The sequence below is a fragment of the Saimiri boliviensis genome, chromosome 8 (assembly GCF_048565385.1).
Source record: "Saimiri boliviensis isolate mSaiBol1 chromosome 8, mSaiBol1.pri, whole genome shotgun sequence".
In the NCBI taxonomy this organism is placed as follows: domain Eukaryota; kingdom Metazoa; phylum Chordata; class Mammalia; order Primates; family Cebidae; genus Saimiri; species Saimiri boliviensis.
Window position 1 is genome coordinate 1,194,271 of NC_133456.1, and position 17,216 is coordinate 1,211,486.

The following is a 17,216-nucleotide window of genomic DNA, read 5'->3' on the forward strand; positions in this document are numbered from 1 at the left end:
TGTCAGATTGGTCGAAGATCAGATGGTTGCAGGTGTGTGGCCTTATTTCGGGGCTCTCCATTCTGTTCCACTGGTCGACGTGTCTCTAGAGGTGTGTTGGATTTTTTTTTCCTTCGTTTTATGGCTCCCATCCTCCACCCCTATTTCTTTTTCAGTTTGTGGTCACTTTTGAAACACTCGAACATAAGAAAAAAAGGCAGTATTGTACTGTATTCATTTCATGGCACACTGTTAGCCAGAGAGTAGCTGAAGTTTGAGGATTATTTCCCAAAAGAATTACCGCTCACTTTTGTTTCTCTGTGAGAGCTGGGAAGGCGTGGTATTCTAGTTGATGTCTAGACTAATGTATAGACTGGGCTGACTTGCTAAGCCTTTCAGGGCCTCAGTCTTTTCATCTGGAAAAAACGTAATATTAGCATCAACCTTCAAGATCATTAGGATAGTTATATCTAATTTTCAGAATTATGTATATGGAGCATAATTGATGGAATATGAGAGTGTTTCAAAATTAATCATTATTATTTCCACTCAAAAAGTAATAGGCCAGCATCTCACTTTAAATAGAAAAAGGAAAACAGAAAAAAATAATAGGAGATGGAAAAAGAAGAACATTGATGTTATTTGAATGCCTACTGTATGTCAAACATTGTGTGAAGTTTTTCACAAATCTGTTGTCTCAGTAATAACTACCTATGCAAATGGGTGTTAATACGCTCATTTTTGTAGATGAGAAAATTGATACCTAGGGAGTGCAATAATCTATTTAACGTAATAGAGAGGAAATGACTGAGCCAAGTTTAGAAAATTGATTTTAGGCAACCTTCATTAGTGAGCTTTTCTTGGGCTATCTTCCTCTCCTACCCCCATTAGACTGTGTTTGATTCCACAAAGGTTTTTTGACACTTGTAGCTATCTCTAGGAAGTTCAAACCATTGAGAAATTCTCAGTTACTGTATGTGTGTATTTATGTGTGCATGTGTTGCAGATGTGTGCATTTCAGATGGGGAGAGGAATTCAGGTTGAGTTCATTTCTATTCATGCAAGATTCATCTCACTTCTCATTTTATTATTCATTTTTTAAAATTATCATTCATCACATTGGTGCACAAATAATTGTGGTTTTGGACCGTGAATTTTAAATAATTATAACTAGTCTCAAACATATCTTTATTAATTAAAATGGGAACAATTACAATCAACACATTTTTGCCAACAAGAAATAAGTTTGTTTATTTCTACAGCATAGAAATCCATGCTTCGGGACTCTTGGTGAACTTTTGGAAAGCATTTTCTGCATCCTGCTGGTTGTGGAAGCATTTTCCCTGCAAAAAGGTGTTGAGATGCTTGAAGAAGTGGTAGTTGGCTGGCGACAAGTCAGGTGACCGTGGTGGATGAATTGGACTCTTTCTGTTGACCAGTGCCGGCTGCCCGCATTGCAGTTTTCAGTGCATCTCATTGATTTGCTGAGCATACGTCTCAGATCAATTTGCTGAGCATACTTTTCAGATCGATTTGCTGAGCACACATCTCAGATCGATTTGCTGAGCATACGTCTCAGAAAGCTGTAGTGGATCCGACCAGCAACAAACCATCAAACTAAGACCATTACCTTTTCTGCGGCAAGTTTGGATTTGGGAAATGCTTTGGAGCTTCTTCTCGGTCCAGCCACTGAGCTGATCATCATTGGTTGTTGTATAAAATCCACTTCTCATTGTATATCACAACTGGATCAAGAATTGGTTTGTTGTGTAGAATTAGAGATGACAGCATTTCAAAAGGGCATTTTTTTTTTTAATTTTAGCTCAGCTCATGAGGCACCAACTTATGAAGCTTTTTCACCTTTCCAATTTGCTTCAAACGCCAAACTATGCTCCTCATTTTCAAGGCTCTCCTCTCCTTTGCAAAACTTCTTGAACCACGTTGCATTGTACATTTGTTAGCAGTTCCTGGACCAAATGCTTTGTTGATGTTAGGAGTTGTCTCTGCTGCTTTACGATACATTTTTGAACTCGAATAAGAAAATTGCTCAAACTTGCTGTTTTCTCTAACACCATTTCCATAGTCTAAAATAAACATAAAATAAACAGCAAGAAATAAGTCATTAGCAAAAAAAAAACATAAAGTGAGAAACACCCGTTAAAATACCATATAACATTTATTTAAGAATCTATTCCAATATTAAATGACAAACTCCAACAATACAAAAACTGCAATTACATTTGCACCAACCTAATATGTCACTTCCTCACTTCAGTTATTATTATCCTTCCCTGGGGTCTCATTCCAAAATGTTTTCAGATTAACCATTATGTATTTGTACTCTTGGAATAGCTATATTGATTTGGCGTGTGTGTGTCTCTGCACGTGTGTGTGTGTGTGCACATGCATGGTATGATGAATATCATGTTTCTAACTTTTTCACTCAATATTAATTTTTGGAAATCTATTTGCGCTACTCTGTGAACATTAAGTATTTCTTCTATTGTTGCATATATTCCACAATGTGCATTAAAAATCATCCCCCAGTGGCAGACACCAAGTTTGGCTGTAATACTCCAATACCACAAACAATCCCATTCCATTGCAGACTTGTGTAAGAATGTTTCTAGGTTATATATCTAGACATCGGATTTCTGGACCATATGACGAGTATAGGCGTGTTTTAACTAAATTGAACACTACGTCTTTCTTATTAGAATGGCCCATATGCAATCCCACTTGCTCAGGAGGGTTTCTGGTTTATCCCCAGAGAGACTTCTGCATTTGCCATTGTTGGAAGAGCATGCCATGTTAAGGTGACTTTCATCTCTATTAACGTTAAGATCTCCAAACACCTTTAAAAGCAACACTTTGTAAAATATAAAGAGAGATAGCCCCCCCATAAGGTCATTTCACAAATCAGATTCAATTCTTAGAGCAGAATAGTTGTGATCCTTTTACAAGAGATTGGAACAGTACTCAGTTGTGTTTCACATCTCCCCTGCGAGGAAGACATTACATGCCCTCCATTGGAGAGATAATCTGTACCTTAGCTTAATGGGAAAATTTCAAGTTGTTCTTTTGTAACCACTGTGGATTGTAGAAAATGACTTTTAAGTGGGAGAATGAGACGGGCACTAGTACCTGGGTACTTGGTAAGCCTACCAAGGACGAAATAAGACATCAGAGCTTAGTCTAATGGCATGGACCTAAGAACCCTCCAAGGCTGTGGTGACGAGGAAAATGCAGACAGCCCATGACCTCACAGAGCTTACAGTACAGTGGTAAGGACAGAAAGTAAACAGTTATAAAAAAGAATTGTGAGTCTGAGATTTAAGTAGCCTTACTGAAATAAAACTTCGGATCATTTGCATGTCAGACAGAGCCCGGTTGCATGGGGTGTGTAGTTCATTGTTTCTTATCTCCCAGCTGAGAAGGCTTTCTCAGTCTAACACTCCACTGTCTGCAAGAAACGTTGGGTCTCTTTGCTTACATAAGCTATGTTCTAACTCACAGTGTATCCAGGCCCTTGCTCTTTTTATTTAAGCAAGATTGTCTCAATTTAAATTTGTCTGGCATATCCAGATCCATCTTTTTGGCCAGGACTTCACTCAAAAATTTATGGCTCTGAGAGAATAATGTTCTTCACACTAGATTTCTGAGGAGCTGTTCAATGTCTTTCTGAATTCGGCAGCAAGAATAATGAACTGAAACAAAAGTAACCATGACAGGAATTGTCCTTAGTAATTATTTTCCCAACGTCTCAAGAGGATCTGGTGGGCTCTTGAAGTCGCCCCTTGAGTTAAGTACTTGGAATGTATTTTTACTCCTGGCAACTTACACAGTACTATGATAAATGTGACTTAGCTACCTTAGTTCTGGTTTGTGGGAAATAGTTGAGATTTGTATGGTTGTTTTTATGTGCTGTTACAGAAGAGAAATATTTTTTAAGAATATGTATGGGCAGGAAAGATTGTGAAGGAAAAATTATATGGTAACAACAAATCTGATTGACTCCTGGGATTTCAAGTAAAACAAGCAGTGCTTTTTTCTCCACGTTGTCAATTTCATGCTGTTTAGAATAACTGGTAGATTTTCTTTTAGGTCTATTAGAAAATATTTGTATGTGGCTTAATGTTGATAAGACACATGGTATAAATATTAACAAAAGGGACGCTCATTCCCTATATGATATGTGAGTTATGATATGTGTTAATAAAAAGTACTGTCGTTTTTAATTTTACTTTGTAGATTTGAAGATCTATAACTAGGGATGTATTGAAATTAAGGGAACTCTAGCATTGTTTTTTACAGCCATTTTTTATGACTAATAATTATCATCTAAACGTGAAACTGGGAGGATCCTATCATGAAACCATTCACTGGGGACTTCCTTAATTTCAGGCATTGCATCATTTGTTCATTCATTTATGCATTTAACAAATATTTATTGAGTACTTAATATATGTCAGGCATTTTGACAATAACCGAGGCTATAATGGCAAGGCATAGACAGTCCTTAAGCAGTGAGAAAGACGGAATCCAGAAAGATAACAAGCAGATGATCAAAAGAAAAAGTTTCGAATGCCATAATAAAGAAACGGGACACTATTTATTTATTACAATAAGGAAAAAGAGAACAAAAGGAGAACTAGGCTGAGGATTGTGGCGATAGAGAAAATTATACTTTAGCTGAAACTTAAGGGATGACCAAGAGTTATGCCAAAGCAAAGAGAGGGGAGGGGTGATTTGCAGGAACTGGAAATAGCCTTTAGAGAGCACGTAAGCCAACAGAGAGATTATAGCATATTCAAGGAACGGAAACAAGTCCTGGTTTTCCTACGTTGTGCAATGAGAGGAGGTTACAAGCAGTGGCTAAATTATGAAAACCTTCCTAAAGTATGTTTTGGACATTAGAATTTATCCTAAAACCATAGATAGATACTATACTACATAGACAGATAGTATTATCTTCACTTATCAGATAAAACATTAGCATAGAGAAGTTAAATAGGCTTTTATTTATTGAGATTTTTAAGCAATCACTGCCTGGCTTCAAAAATCTCTGACTTTTACTTTATATTTCACGGCTTATCTTCTAACCCACATAAAACCTAGCTGCTGGGTGGCCTTATTTTGACTAACTGTTGCATTCAAGGAGACATTGAGCCAACATTTAAACATGATTTTTTAAAGATTAAATATATACGACTGTGCCTCAAGAAAATTCCAGGACGGAAAAGGGTTCTATGCATATTTCAAGTAAAGCTCTGTACCCTCCTTTCTGCCTATTTTGATCTCAATACTCTCTACACTTATAACTGTTTCCCAAGTCTCTCCTCTTTACACACCCAAATTCTCTAAGCCTCATCCACGCAGGCACCTACACCCCTTTACGTTCTCACTCTTAGCGTAACCTTCATTTATTTCTGCTAGTAACTCTTTGACTATTCTAGTGTGAACTTAGCCATCGTCTAAAGATTCTCCAATTCTGGTCTCTAACCTTCCTTCAATTAACAGAGGCAGAATAAGCCAGATAGCACTCTGCCTGACAATTTTCTATTGAAGAACAAAACTCCTGAGTAATCATGTCTGAGAAGAATTCAGGCATACATTAAATCTTTTTTTTTTTTTTTTTTTTGACACGGAGTTTCGCTCTTGTGACCCAGGCTGGAGTGCAATGGCGCGATCTCGGCTCACCGCAACCTCCGCCTTCTGGGTTCAGGCAATTCTCCTGCCTCAGCCTCCTGAGTAGCTGGGATTACAGGCACGCGCCACCATGCCCAGCTAATTTTTTGTATTTTTAGTAGAGACGGGGTTTCACCATGTGGACCAGGATGGTCTCGATCTCTCGACCTCGTGATCCGCCCGCCTCGGCCTCCCCAAGTGCTGGGATTAAAGGTGTGAGCCACCGCGCCCAGCAACATTAAATCTTATATATGCATGAATGAGGTGCATGAATGGGGTGTTACTGAGAGCCCGGTGACTTGGAAAGAGGGTAGCTTCCGTGAAAAGACAGATGCCATTTCCAAGTGTCCTGGGGTGGAAATCACATGGTATATCTGGCCAGTTACTAAGGTCAATTTATTGGAATGGAAAAAAAAAATACAGCTTGCTATGTGCAGCCCTAGAAAAAGCAGGCCATTTCCTCAATGCAACAGCCCCAGCAATAAATTTCAAGTGGCTTCCATTTCACCTGAAGAAGAAAAAAACCTTCCTCTGAAATGCCTCAAGAGAAGAGCTTCCACTTGCCAAAAGTATCACCACCTGCAGAAATAAATTCCGTATGCCATTATTCACTTTCCCACAAGCATTTATTGATAAGAAAAGGCAATGGGTCTGCTTAAGGGACATAATTGCTTATGAGATGATGATGGCATCACGTAATCAGGGCACTGCAAACAGAACTAATGAAAGAAACAGGAGACTCTAACACAAGCCTTATGAAGGAGATAAATTAGAACACACACACACACACACACACACACACACACACCCCACACACAATTTGGACTAAAATAAAAATAATCCAAACTTAAAAATTAGAGAAATTAAAAATAAGTTGGCTACCAATAAAAATTATGTTGTGTAATTTAAAGTACAAATTGCAAAGTGCAAAGAAAGGGAATTCAGAAATGAAATCTTGAGAGACATAAAGATGAAAAAAAAAGATTAAAAATGATAATCAGGAAGGGACTTCAAGATGGCTGACATCTGATACTCGCCTCCTCCCCAGAGAAAAACCACAGGAGTAGATAATCACACTTCAAACCGATCATCTAAGAGAGAACACCGGAATTCAACAGAAAAGTAACAGGAAACACCTGACACCAGGAGGAAGAGGAAAATGAGTGAGTCTGCTTGGCAGGGATTGGCTGGAGGGACTGGAGCGACTTCCTAATGTGGGGAAAGGGTAAGTGAGGGACCACCAGGAGTCCATATTCCCACCACTACAATCCTAGCCATAGTAGAGTCTCTAGACCCTCGCAGGCTCTGAGACTAACACAGGGAGTGTTTGGAGATGATGACAAAAGGCATTGCTACAGTGAGGGAACTCGCACCGGGTCCCACATACCTGCAGGCATTAAGCAGCTACAGCAAGGCCCATGTTGAAAGCCCAGTCCCCATTAGACTGTATCTTGCTTTGGAGCCTACCACAGTCGGCTCTGCTGCTAGGGCTGAAGCATGAGCCATTGGCAATGACCCTGCTGCCCCCAGCAGCAAAGCCACCATGAATTTTCGCATGCCCATGGGGAAAGTCCCCGACCCACAGCCACCACCAGTATGGGCTGCCATGGCTGGTGGCCAAAGCACAGGTGAAGTACAGGCTTCCCAGATACCTGCATACAGCTGCTGCTACTGAGAGCAACCCTACTATCCCCAGTAGCAGGGCTGCAGTGCAGCTGCTGCAACCCCGACTCAAGCATTCTGAGTCCTGGCGATCATTTCACTGTTGCCTACCAGAGCCAGTACCTCCACACACCATCAGGAGACTTAAGAACACGTGGACTCAGGGAGAGGAGCAGCACACACTGAGGGCAGTTGAGGGGGCTAGGGGAGGGACAGGGTCGGGAGGGATAACATGGGGAGAAATGCCAGATATAGTATGTATACAGCAACCCTGCATGACCTGCACATGTACCCCAGAACCTAAAGTAAAATTAAAAAAAAAAAAATTTAAATTAAAGAAAAAAAGAACAGGTCTGCCCAACCTGTCTTCACCCCTCCAGTGTCCCAGCATGCTGCCTAGGGAACTGGAAACCATCCAGCCCAGTCTACCACCAATGACACCTGAGCAATGCCCCAGGGACCTGAGGTCAGGCCCACCCAACCTGCTGCTATCACCACAGCTGACACTCACCCACATATGTCACCTCCTGTGGGCCTCAGGATTGGCCCCTACAGCTCGTCATAATCACCACCAACACCAATATGAGCCTCTCAAGAGCCAGAGGGTTGACCCACCACTCCTGTTGCTGCACTCAATAGCCAGAGGCCTGAGAATTTGCCCACCAGCCCAACCCACCACAGCCATTACTGGTACCCAGTCAAGCCACCTGAATGCTCAAGAACTGATCTGCCTAGACCCGCTGACACTAGCCCCCAACTGTGCCCTAAGCCACTGAGGAAAGTACAAATATCATTGGTACTGTTTACCGCTGAAGAAATTATACTGAGACTATATTACTGCACACACCCAGAACCAACCATCACCAAGACACATCTTCAGAAAAAAGTTTCCCCGCTGCCACTGCACAACTAAAGGAAATTCAAAAAATTAGAAGAAGCGTCTGTTATATCAAATGCATGGATATCAACTTAAGAACACAGGAAACATAAAAAGCAAGGAAACATCACACCTCCAAAGGAATATAATAATTCTCCAGCAACAGGTTCCAATCAAAAAGACACTTATAAAATCTCAGAAAAAGAATTCAAAATATAATATTAAAGAAGCTCAACAATTTAGTAATAGAACAGAATACAGAGAAACAATACAAAGAAATTGGAGACAATTTCAGGATATAAATGACAAATTTATGAAGCACATTTCATGAAAAAGAATCAAACAGAAATTCCAAAATTACAACATGTATTAAGTAAAGTAAAATACAAAATGCATTCAAAAGCTTCAAGAACAGACTAAATCAAGCAGAAGAAAGAATTTCGTAACTTGAAGTTTAGTGTTTTAAAACAACCCAGTCAGGCAAAAATAAAAAGAAAATAATTTAAAAGAATGGACACAGTATTTGTGACATATGGGACACCACCAAGTGACCAAATTTTTTACTTTTCAGGGTCTCAGAAGGCAAAGAGAAAATTAAAAAAGGTAAGTCTAACAGGAGATTGAGAGATCCAGACACAACAGGAGGCTTACATATACCTGAACAGATAACGTTTCAAAAAGATCTTCTTCCAGGCATATTATAGTCAAACTGTCAAAGGTCAAAGACAAAGAATTTTGAAGGCAGAAAGAGACAGGCTTTCCATAAAAAAATAGTAAAAAGAGACAAGGAAGGCCGTTATATAATGATAAGGGATCAAATTATCAAGAAAATATAAGAATTCTAAATATGTATGCACTCAACATTGGGGTATGCAGATATATAAAGCAAATGTTATTTGATCTAAACAAAGAGACAGATTCCAATATAATAAAAATTGAGCACTTTCACACTCCACTGTCAGCATTAGGCAGCCCATCTAGACAGAAACTTAACCAAGAAAGACTGAATTTAAACAGCACCATAGGCCAAATGGACATAACAGATATATACACAACATTTCATCCAACAGTTAAAGCAGACACATTCTTCTCATTAGCACTCACTATGTAATCTATCCTGGAGAATACAAGAGGACATAAAACAATCTCAACACGTTTTTAAAAATTAAGATCATAGCAAGCATCTTATCAGTCAACCATGGAATAAAACAAGAAATCAATAAAAAGAGGAACCCTACAAGTTCAGGGGAATTAAACAGCATGATCCTCAATGGCAATTGGGTCAAAAAAAAAACAAACTAAAGAGTAAATTTAAATATTTCTTGAAATAAATGAAACTGGAACAAAACATGCCCAGACTGATGGGATACAGAAAAAGCAGTGCTAACAGGGAAGTTTATAGCAATAAACACTTATATCAAGAAAGTAGAAAGATTTCCAACAACCTGACAATGTACCTCAAAGAACTAGAGAAACAAGAAGGAATCAAACCCACAAGCAGTAGAAGGAAATAAATAATAAAGCTCATGCAGAAATAAACAAAATAAAAACTAAAAAGCTACCAAGGATTAATGAAATGAAAAGCTATTTTTCAAAAGATAAGCAAAAGCAAGAAACCACTAGCTAGACTAACCAGAAAAAAAAAAAAAAAAGAAGATACTGTATAATCTATTATCTGTACAGATATTTGCTGGCATACTTAAAATAGTTATTTTGTTTAAAATTTATTTTTGATAATGTAATATGTGACAGTGTATTTCACTGTCTTTGACTTTTTAAAAAATTTCTTATATTTCTTATAATAAACACATAATTTTATTTAAAAGTCATTTTAAAAATAATGATAGTATACAAAATTGCATTAAACTATGGAGTGGACACTAAAAGATCTTATGTATAACAGTCAACCTTATCTTCTAGAAAAAGTTATGAACTGTTTTTTGGATAAGTCTTATTTTTTAGAAAAAGATTATACCAGGCTGGGCACAGTGGCACATGCCTGCAATTTCAGCACTTTGGGAGGCCAACGTGGGCAAATCACGAGGTCAAGAATTTGAAACCAGCCTAGCCAAAATGCTGAAACCCCATCTCTACTAAGAATACAAAAATTAGCCAGGCATGGTGGTGCATGCCTGTAATCCTAGCTACTCAGGAGGCTGAGGCAGGAGAATCACATGAACCCAGGAGGCAGAGGTTGCAGTGAGCCAAGATTGCACCACTGCACTCCAGCCTGGGCAACAGAGCAAGACTCCATTTTGAAAAAAAAAAAAAAAAGAGAGAGAGAGAGAGAGAAAGATTATACCATATTTACACACACACACACAAAATAGAATAAACCTATATTGTTAGTATTTTTTTTCTATTATTCCTCAATCTATCAATTTTCTTGTGCCTCAGAGAGTGTCAGTCACTTATTTCCTATTTCAAAATGTAAACGCAAAAGTGGTGGAAAAGACAGCTTCTTAAAAATATCCCACCGTAATCAGCACAATTACTAGACAGTCACATTTTAGAGATGACTGAAAGCAATTCTCCTCCAATCCCTGAAAGTATTATCTATAAAGTTCGTACATATCTTTTGATTCTTTAGCTGTGTAGATCAAAGTTCACCTAATGGTCAAGAGAAAAAAAGGATTCTGGAAGCAAGAAGAGAAGAGAAACAAGTAAGCAAATAACATATTAAAAAGCTCAGACATTTCTGCAGACAAAAAAAAAACATATGAAAAAAAGCTCATCATCACTGGTCATTAGAGAAATGCAAATCAAAACCACACTGAGATACCATCTCATGCCAGTCAGAATGGCAATCATTAAAAAGTCAGAAAACAACAGATGCTGGATGTGGAGAAATAGGAACGTTTTTACACTATTGGTGGGAGTGTAAATTAGTTCAACCATTGTGGAAGACAGTGTGGCGATTCCTCAATGATATTCCTAGAAATAGAAATTCCATTTGACTCAGCAATCCCATTACTGGGTATAGACCCAAAGGATTATAAATCATTCTGCTATAGAGACAAATGCCCCTGTATATTTATTGCAGTACTAGTCACAATAGCAAGGATTGGAACAAACCCAAATGCCCATCAATAATAGACTGGATAAAGAAAATGTGGCATATATACACCATGGAATACTATGCAGCCATAAAAAGGGATGAGCTCATGTCCTTTGCAGAGACATGGATGAAGCTGGAAACTATCATTCTCAGCAAACTAACACAGGAACAGAAAACCAAACACCACATGTTCTCACTTATAAGTGGGAGTTAAACAATGAGAACACATGAACACAGGGAGGGAAACATCACACACTGGGGCCTTTTGGGGGGGGTGTGGGGCAAGTGGATGGATAGCATTAGGAGAAACTCCTAATGTAGGTGATGGGTTGATGGGTGCAGCTAACCACTATGGCATGTGTATACTATGTAACAAATCTGCATGTTATGCACACGTATCCTAGAACTTAAAGTATAATTTAAAACACACACACACACGCAATGATGAAATAAATTGAAAAGGATGCAAACAAATGAATAAGCATCACATGCTCATGGATGGGAAAAATTAATATTATAATTACCATGCTATACAAAGCAATCTATAGATTTAATGCAATTTCTATTACACTATCAATGTCATTTTTCACACAAAAATAAATAACAATTATAAAATTCATTGGGGTCAAAGACAGGGCTCAAATACCCAAAGCAGTCCTGAACAAAAAAGAACAAAGCTGGAGGCATCACACTTCCTGACTTCAAAATATATTACAAGGCTATAGTAACCAAAACAGCATGGTACTGATATAAAAACAGACACATAGACCAATGGAGAACAGAATGGAGAACCTCAAAATAAGTCAATGCATTTACAACCAACTGCTTTTCAACAAAGGCACCAAGAAAATACAGTGAGGAAAAGATATTCCCTTCAATAAATGGTGCTGGAAAAACTGGATATTCATATGCAGAATAATAAAATTAGACATCAATCTCCAACCAGGTAAAAAAAATAGTTCAAGATGGATTACATACTTAAATATAAGAGCTGAAACTAAAAAACAACTGGCAGAAAACATGGAGAAAATTCTTCAAAACATTGTTCAAAGATTTTATGGCTAAAACTTCAAAAATGCAAGCAACAAAAAGAAAAAGAGACAAATGTGGCTATACTAAATTAAACAGCTTCCACACAGTGAAGGAAACAATCAACAAAGAAAGGAGGCATACTGTTGAATGAGAGAAAACATCTGCAAATGATTCACCCACAAGGGACTCATCTCCAGAATGCGTGAGGGACTCATCTCCAGAATGCGTGAGGAACTCAAACAACTCAACACTAAAAAACAAGTAATTTCATTAAAACGTATGCAAAGGACCTGAATATCAAAATGACACATACAAATGACTCACAGGTACATGAGAAAATGCTTAAAATCACTAATCATCAGGTAAATGCAAATCAAAACCACAATAAGATATCATCTCACCCCAGTTAGAATGGCTATTATGAAAAAGTTAAAAAACAACAGATTCTGGTGATGAGATAGAGAAGAGAGAACTCTCATACACTGTTGGTGGGAATGTAAATTAGTATAGCCACTATGAAAGAGATTATGGAGATTTGTTTAAAAAAAAAAAAAGCTAAGCTGAAAAACAGCTACTATATGATCCAGCAATTCCACTATTGGGTATTTATTCAAAAGAAAAAAAATCGGTATATCAAATGAATACCTGCACCACTATGTTTATTGTAACACTACTTATAACAGCAAAGATATGGAAACAATCTAAGTGTCAGTCAATGTGTGAATAGTAACACATTTTGGGTGTTTGTTTCCTCTAAATCTCATGATGAAACATGTTCCCAATGTTAGGGGTGGGGCCTTGTGGGAGGTGATTGGATCATGGTGGCAAATCCCTCATTAATGGTTTAGCACTATCCTATTGGTAATAATTGAGTTCTCACTCAGTTCATGAGAGATCTGAATGATTACAAGACTGGCAGCTTCCCCCCGCTTGCTCTCTCTTGCTCCCTCTCTTGCCAGGTGATCTGCCTGCATCTATTTCACCTTCTACCATAATTGTAAGCCTCTTGAGGCCATCATCAGAAGCCTACCACATATTGGTGCCATGCAAAACTATGAACCAATTAAACCTCGTTTCCTTATAAATTACCAAGTCTCAGGTATTTCTTTATAGCAATGCAAGGGAGGCCTAAATGGAGAAATAAAATGTGATGTGTATATACACAGGGGAATGCTGTTTGTTCATCAAACAGAAAAGATGTTATGTCATCTGCAGCAATATGAGTCAAACTGGAAGTTGTTATGTTAATGAAATAGGCTAGGCACAGAAAGATAAATAGTCCATGTTCTCACTCATATGTGGGATCTAAAAAGTTGGTCTCATGGAAGCAGAGAGAAGAATGATAGATACTAGAGGCTGGGAGGGGTGTGTGCATTCGAAGGGTAGAGAATGAAGAGAAGTTACTTAATAAGTACAAACGTACAGTAAGATAGAATAAGTTCTAACGTTTGATAGCAGAGTGGGGTGACTATAGTTAACAGCAATGGTAGGCATATTTCAAAGTAACTATAAGAGAATGTGGAGGCTGTCGAGATGATGGATAGACTTGGTCAAGTAAATACAGTGGGTGGAGATAACAGCATCATTTAATTTTAGTAAACACTGTGGATTGAACTGTTACAGGTAAGATTTTAGTTGGGGAGAGATAGCATGGGGAGAAATGCCAGATATAGGCGATGGGAAGGAAGGCAGCAAATCGCACTGCCACGTGTGTACCTATGCAACTATCTTCTATGTTCTTCACATGTACCCCAAAACCTAAAATGCAATAAAAAATTTTTTTTTTAAAAAGCAATCACTACTAAAAAGTAGATGCCAAGTTATACTTCAAATTAGGAGGAAGAGAAAAGGAATATTTGAAAAGGAATATGATAAAACTGGCTTATAGAGATTAAGGTTTTTGCTTTAGATTACACAGAGAGGCAGAGATGTGCACACTACGTCCTTCTGACTCCAATGTCCGTGTATTTCTACTCTATTAAATGGCCTCTATTGATGATTCTAACAGCTTTATACTGAAGACATTTCAGGTTAACAAGCATTTGTCCCGTGTTTTTATCATTTCCAAGATCAGTGAACAAAGCAAATGTTAACAACTTACCCTAGTAGCTTAATTTGGCACTGCAAAATAGTCAGAGTAAGTAGCAACAGGAATAAAGAAAGAGAGAGAGAAATGAAGAGAGAGAGAGAGAGGAAAGAGAGAGAGAGAGAGAGAGAGAGAGAGAGAGAGAGAATATTCATTCACAAAAGGAAAAATGAGTTAGATATGAGTAAGGCCATTTGACTTATTCAATGACCACCCAGGAAATCAAGAAGGAAGAGATTCAGAGAATTGGTGGTGTCTCCAAAGATAATATTTGCAATCTATTTTTTCTCATCATCCTTATTTATGTTACTAATAAAATAACAATATATAGCAGTTCTAAAGAAATCATCTATTTCTTAGAACATGATGTTCAAATGATCTTACAACACTGGCTTGTAAAGAACCCTAACAAAACTGAATTTGGATGGCCAATAAACTTATTTTAAAACTGCTCGACATCACTAACCATCAGAAAAATGCAAATTAAAATCACAGTGAAGTACTACTGACTTCTGCAAGAATGGCCATTATTAAAAAGTCAAAAAACAATAGATGTTGAAATGGATATGGTGAAAAGGCTAAACTTATACACTGCTGATGGGAATATAAATCAGCATAATCTCTACGGATAACACTATGGTGGTTACTTAAATAAAAGTAGACCTACCATTCAATCTAGCAACCCACCATTAGGTATCTACCAAAAGGAAACTAAGTCATTATATCAAAAAGACACCTGAATGCATATGTTTATTGCAGCACAATTTACAATTGCAAAGATATGGAACCAACCTAAGTACACATCAACCAATGAGCGAATAAAGAAAATGTGATATATGTACACACCACAGAATACTACTCAGCCATAAAAAAGAATGAAATAATGTATTTTCCAGCAAGTCAATGGAGCTGGAGGCCATTATCCAAGTGAAGTAACTCAGAAATGGAAAACCAAATTGATCCATAGGTATGCAAATGCATACAGGGTGATATAATAAAATTTGGAGACTCAGACCAAGGAGGGTGGGAGGGGGAAGTTATAAAAACCTACATATTGGGTACAATGTACAGTATTTGAATGATGGGTACATCAAAATCTCAGACTTCACCATTAATACGATTCATCTATATACCCAAAACCACTTGTATCCCAAAAGATATTGAAATTTGAAAAAACTTTGCACATGGAAAAAGAAATTATTTTAGAGATCTCAGGCATGTAGTGCAAGTGAGTTAGAGAAATTTGAAAGAATATTCTCTTTTTAATTAAAATCTTACTTTGGGAAAAATTGTATCCTTCCTTCAGAAGAGGGTGCCTCTTTCAGGATGTTTCTAAATGATCTGTGGCAGAAGTATTCCTTTTCTTTCAGACAATGCAGTATCTGGGCATTTCCCTGATGATGCCAAGTGCTGTAAATGAGGCTTCGTGGAAAAACAGGACTTGAACAAGCAGAATTTTATCCAGGCAGAAGCACATTGCTTAATATTACAAGTGAAGCTAACAGCAACTGTGGACCTGAATTGTTTCTGTCCTGCAATATGTGTGCTTATTATCTTGAAGTCTCTGAGAAAAAAAAGTCTCATGCTGAGGTTTGGAACTTTTCATTCTGAAGTAGTCAGAACATTTTTTAAAATGAGAAGTTCTGAGCACACATATCAAAATATTGAAAAAGTGAGGGGCACTGGATAAAAGAGAAAGATGAAAGATCTAATTCAAACGAATGAGCCAAATAATGACTAAGGAGAAATAATAACCATCTGTAAATATTTTAGGAAAATACAGAGTAAGATAGGAAGAGGAATTTTTCTGAGTTATCCAAAGGGATATAACTAAGAGAAACAAGATTAAATTGAGCAAAGAAAAATGTAGGCAGCGAATGAGGGGGAAAATGACCACGTAATGAGATCTGTCAGTCTGTGAAATAGTCATTCAGAGGAGGTGGTGGAAATCCATTGCTTGAATCACTTTCAGCTAAGCTAGAAAAATTGCTCTATTAAGAGTACTATCCAACCATGGAAGAAGAGAGACTTGAGGATGAGCAATGTATCTTTTCCGTCTTTAACTTCTATAGTTTTGGAAAAGGAAAAATAAAGATAAGGAAGCAACCTAGTTGAATATCTTGAAGAAAAATAAAAATAATCTAGAAACTACAGAATAACAAAGATAAGTGAAACAAACAAACGGTAAGAGAAACGCCACCAAAACACACTAATTTCAATATATATGTAAAAACTTAAAACATGGCTAAAGAGGGGGTGACATGAAGAGAATTTGGAATTTATTTAAGGGTTTCTGTTTTTCTATTCATAAAAAATATCAAAATCTCAACATTCCTCTTAAATAACTGAAGGACTGAGATGATTAATTGAGTTAGGCTAACACGACTGTGTTTCTTCAGGACCCCAGCAAATCTGCTCAGATGCTTCAGAGCAATCTGGATGATCTGATCCTCTGTAGTGGCCAGAACCCGGAAATACTGGTTAAGCAAAGAGACAGAATGATCACAATTAAATACTATGTAATTAAAGTATTAAATACCATATAAATTATATAAAAATGCTGAGCATTGACCACAAGCAAAGCACAATTTCAGATAATGTAAGGATTACAAAAGTTTATAAAACTTGGTCATTTTTCTCCTTGAGATGTTGGTTTATTGGAAAAGACAGACTGACGGGAAATGTAATAGGTCTTTGGGTAACCAAGCACCAAAGCTCCTTCTTAGATAGAAATGTTCTTCTTACTCCTGCTCAAAGTCTCAGGGACTCATCGTGCTTTTCTATTCTGAGTAGCTTCTTCCCACTCTTTCTCCTTTCCACAAACCTCAGCTTTC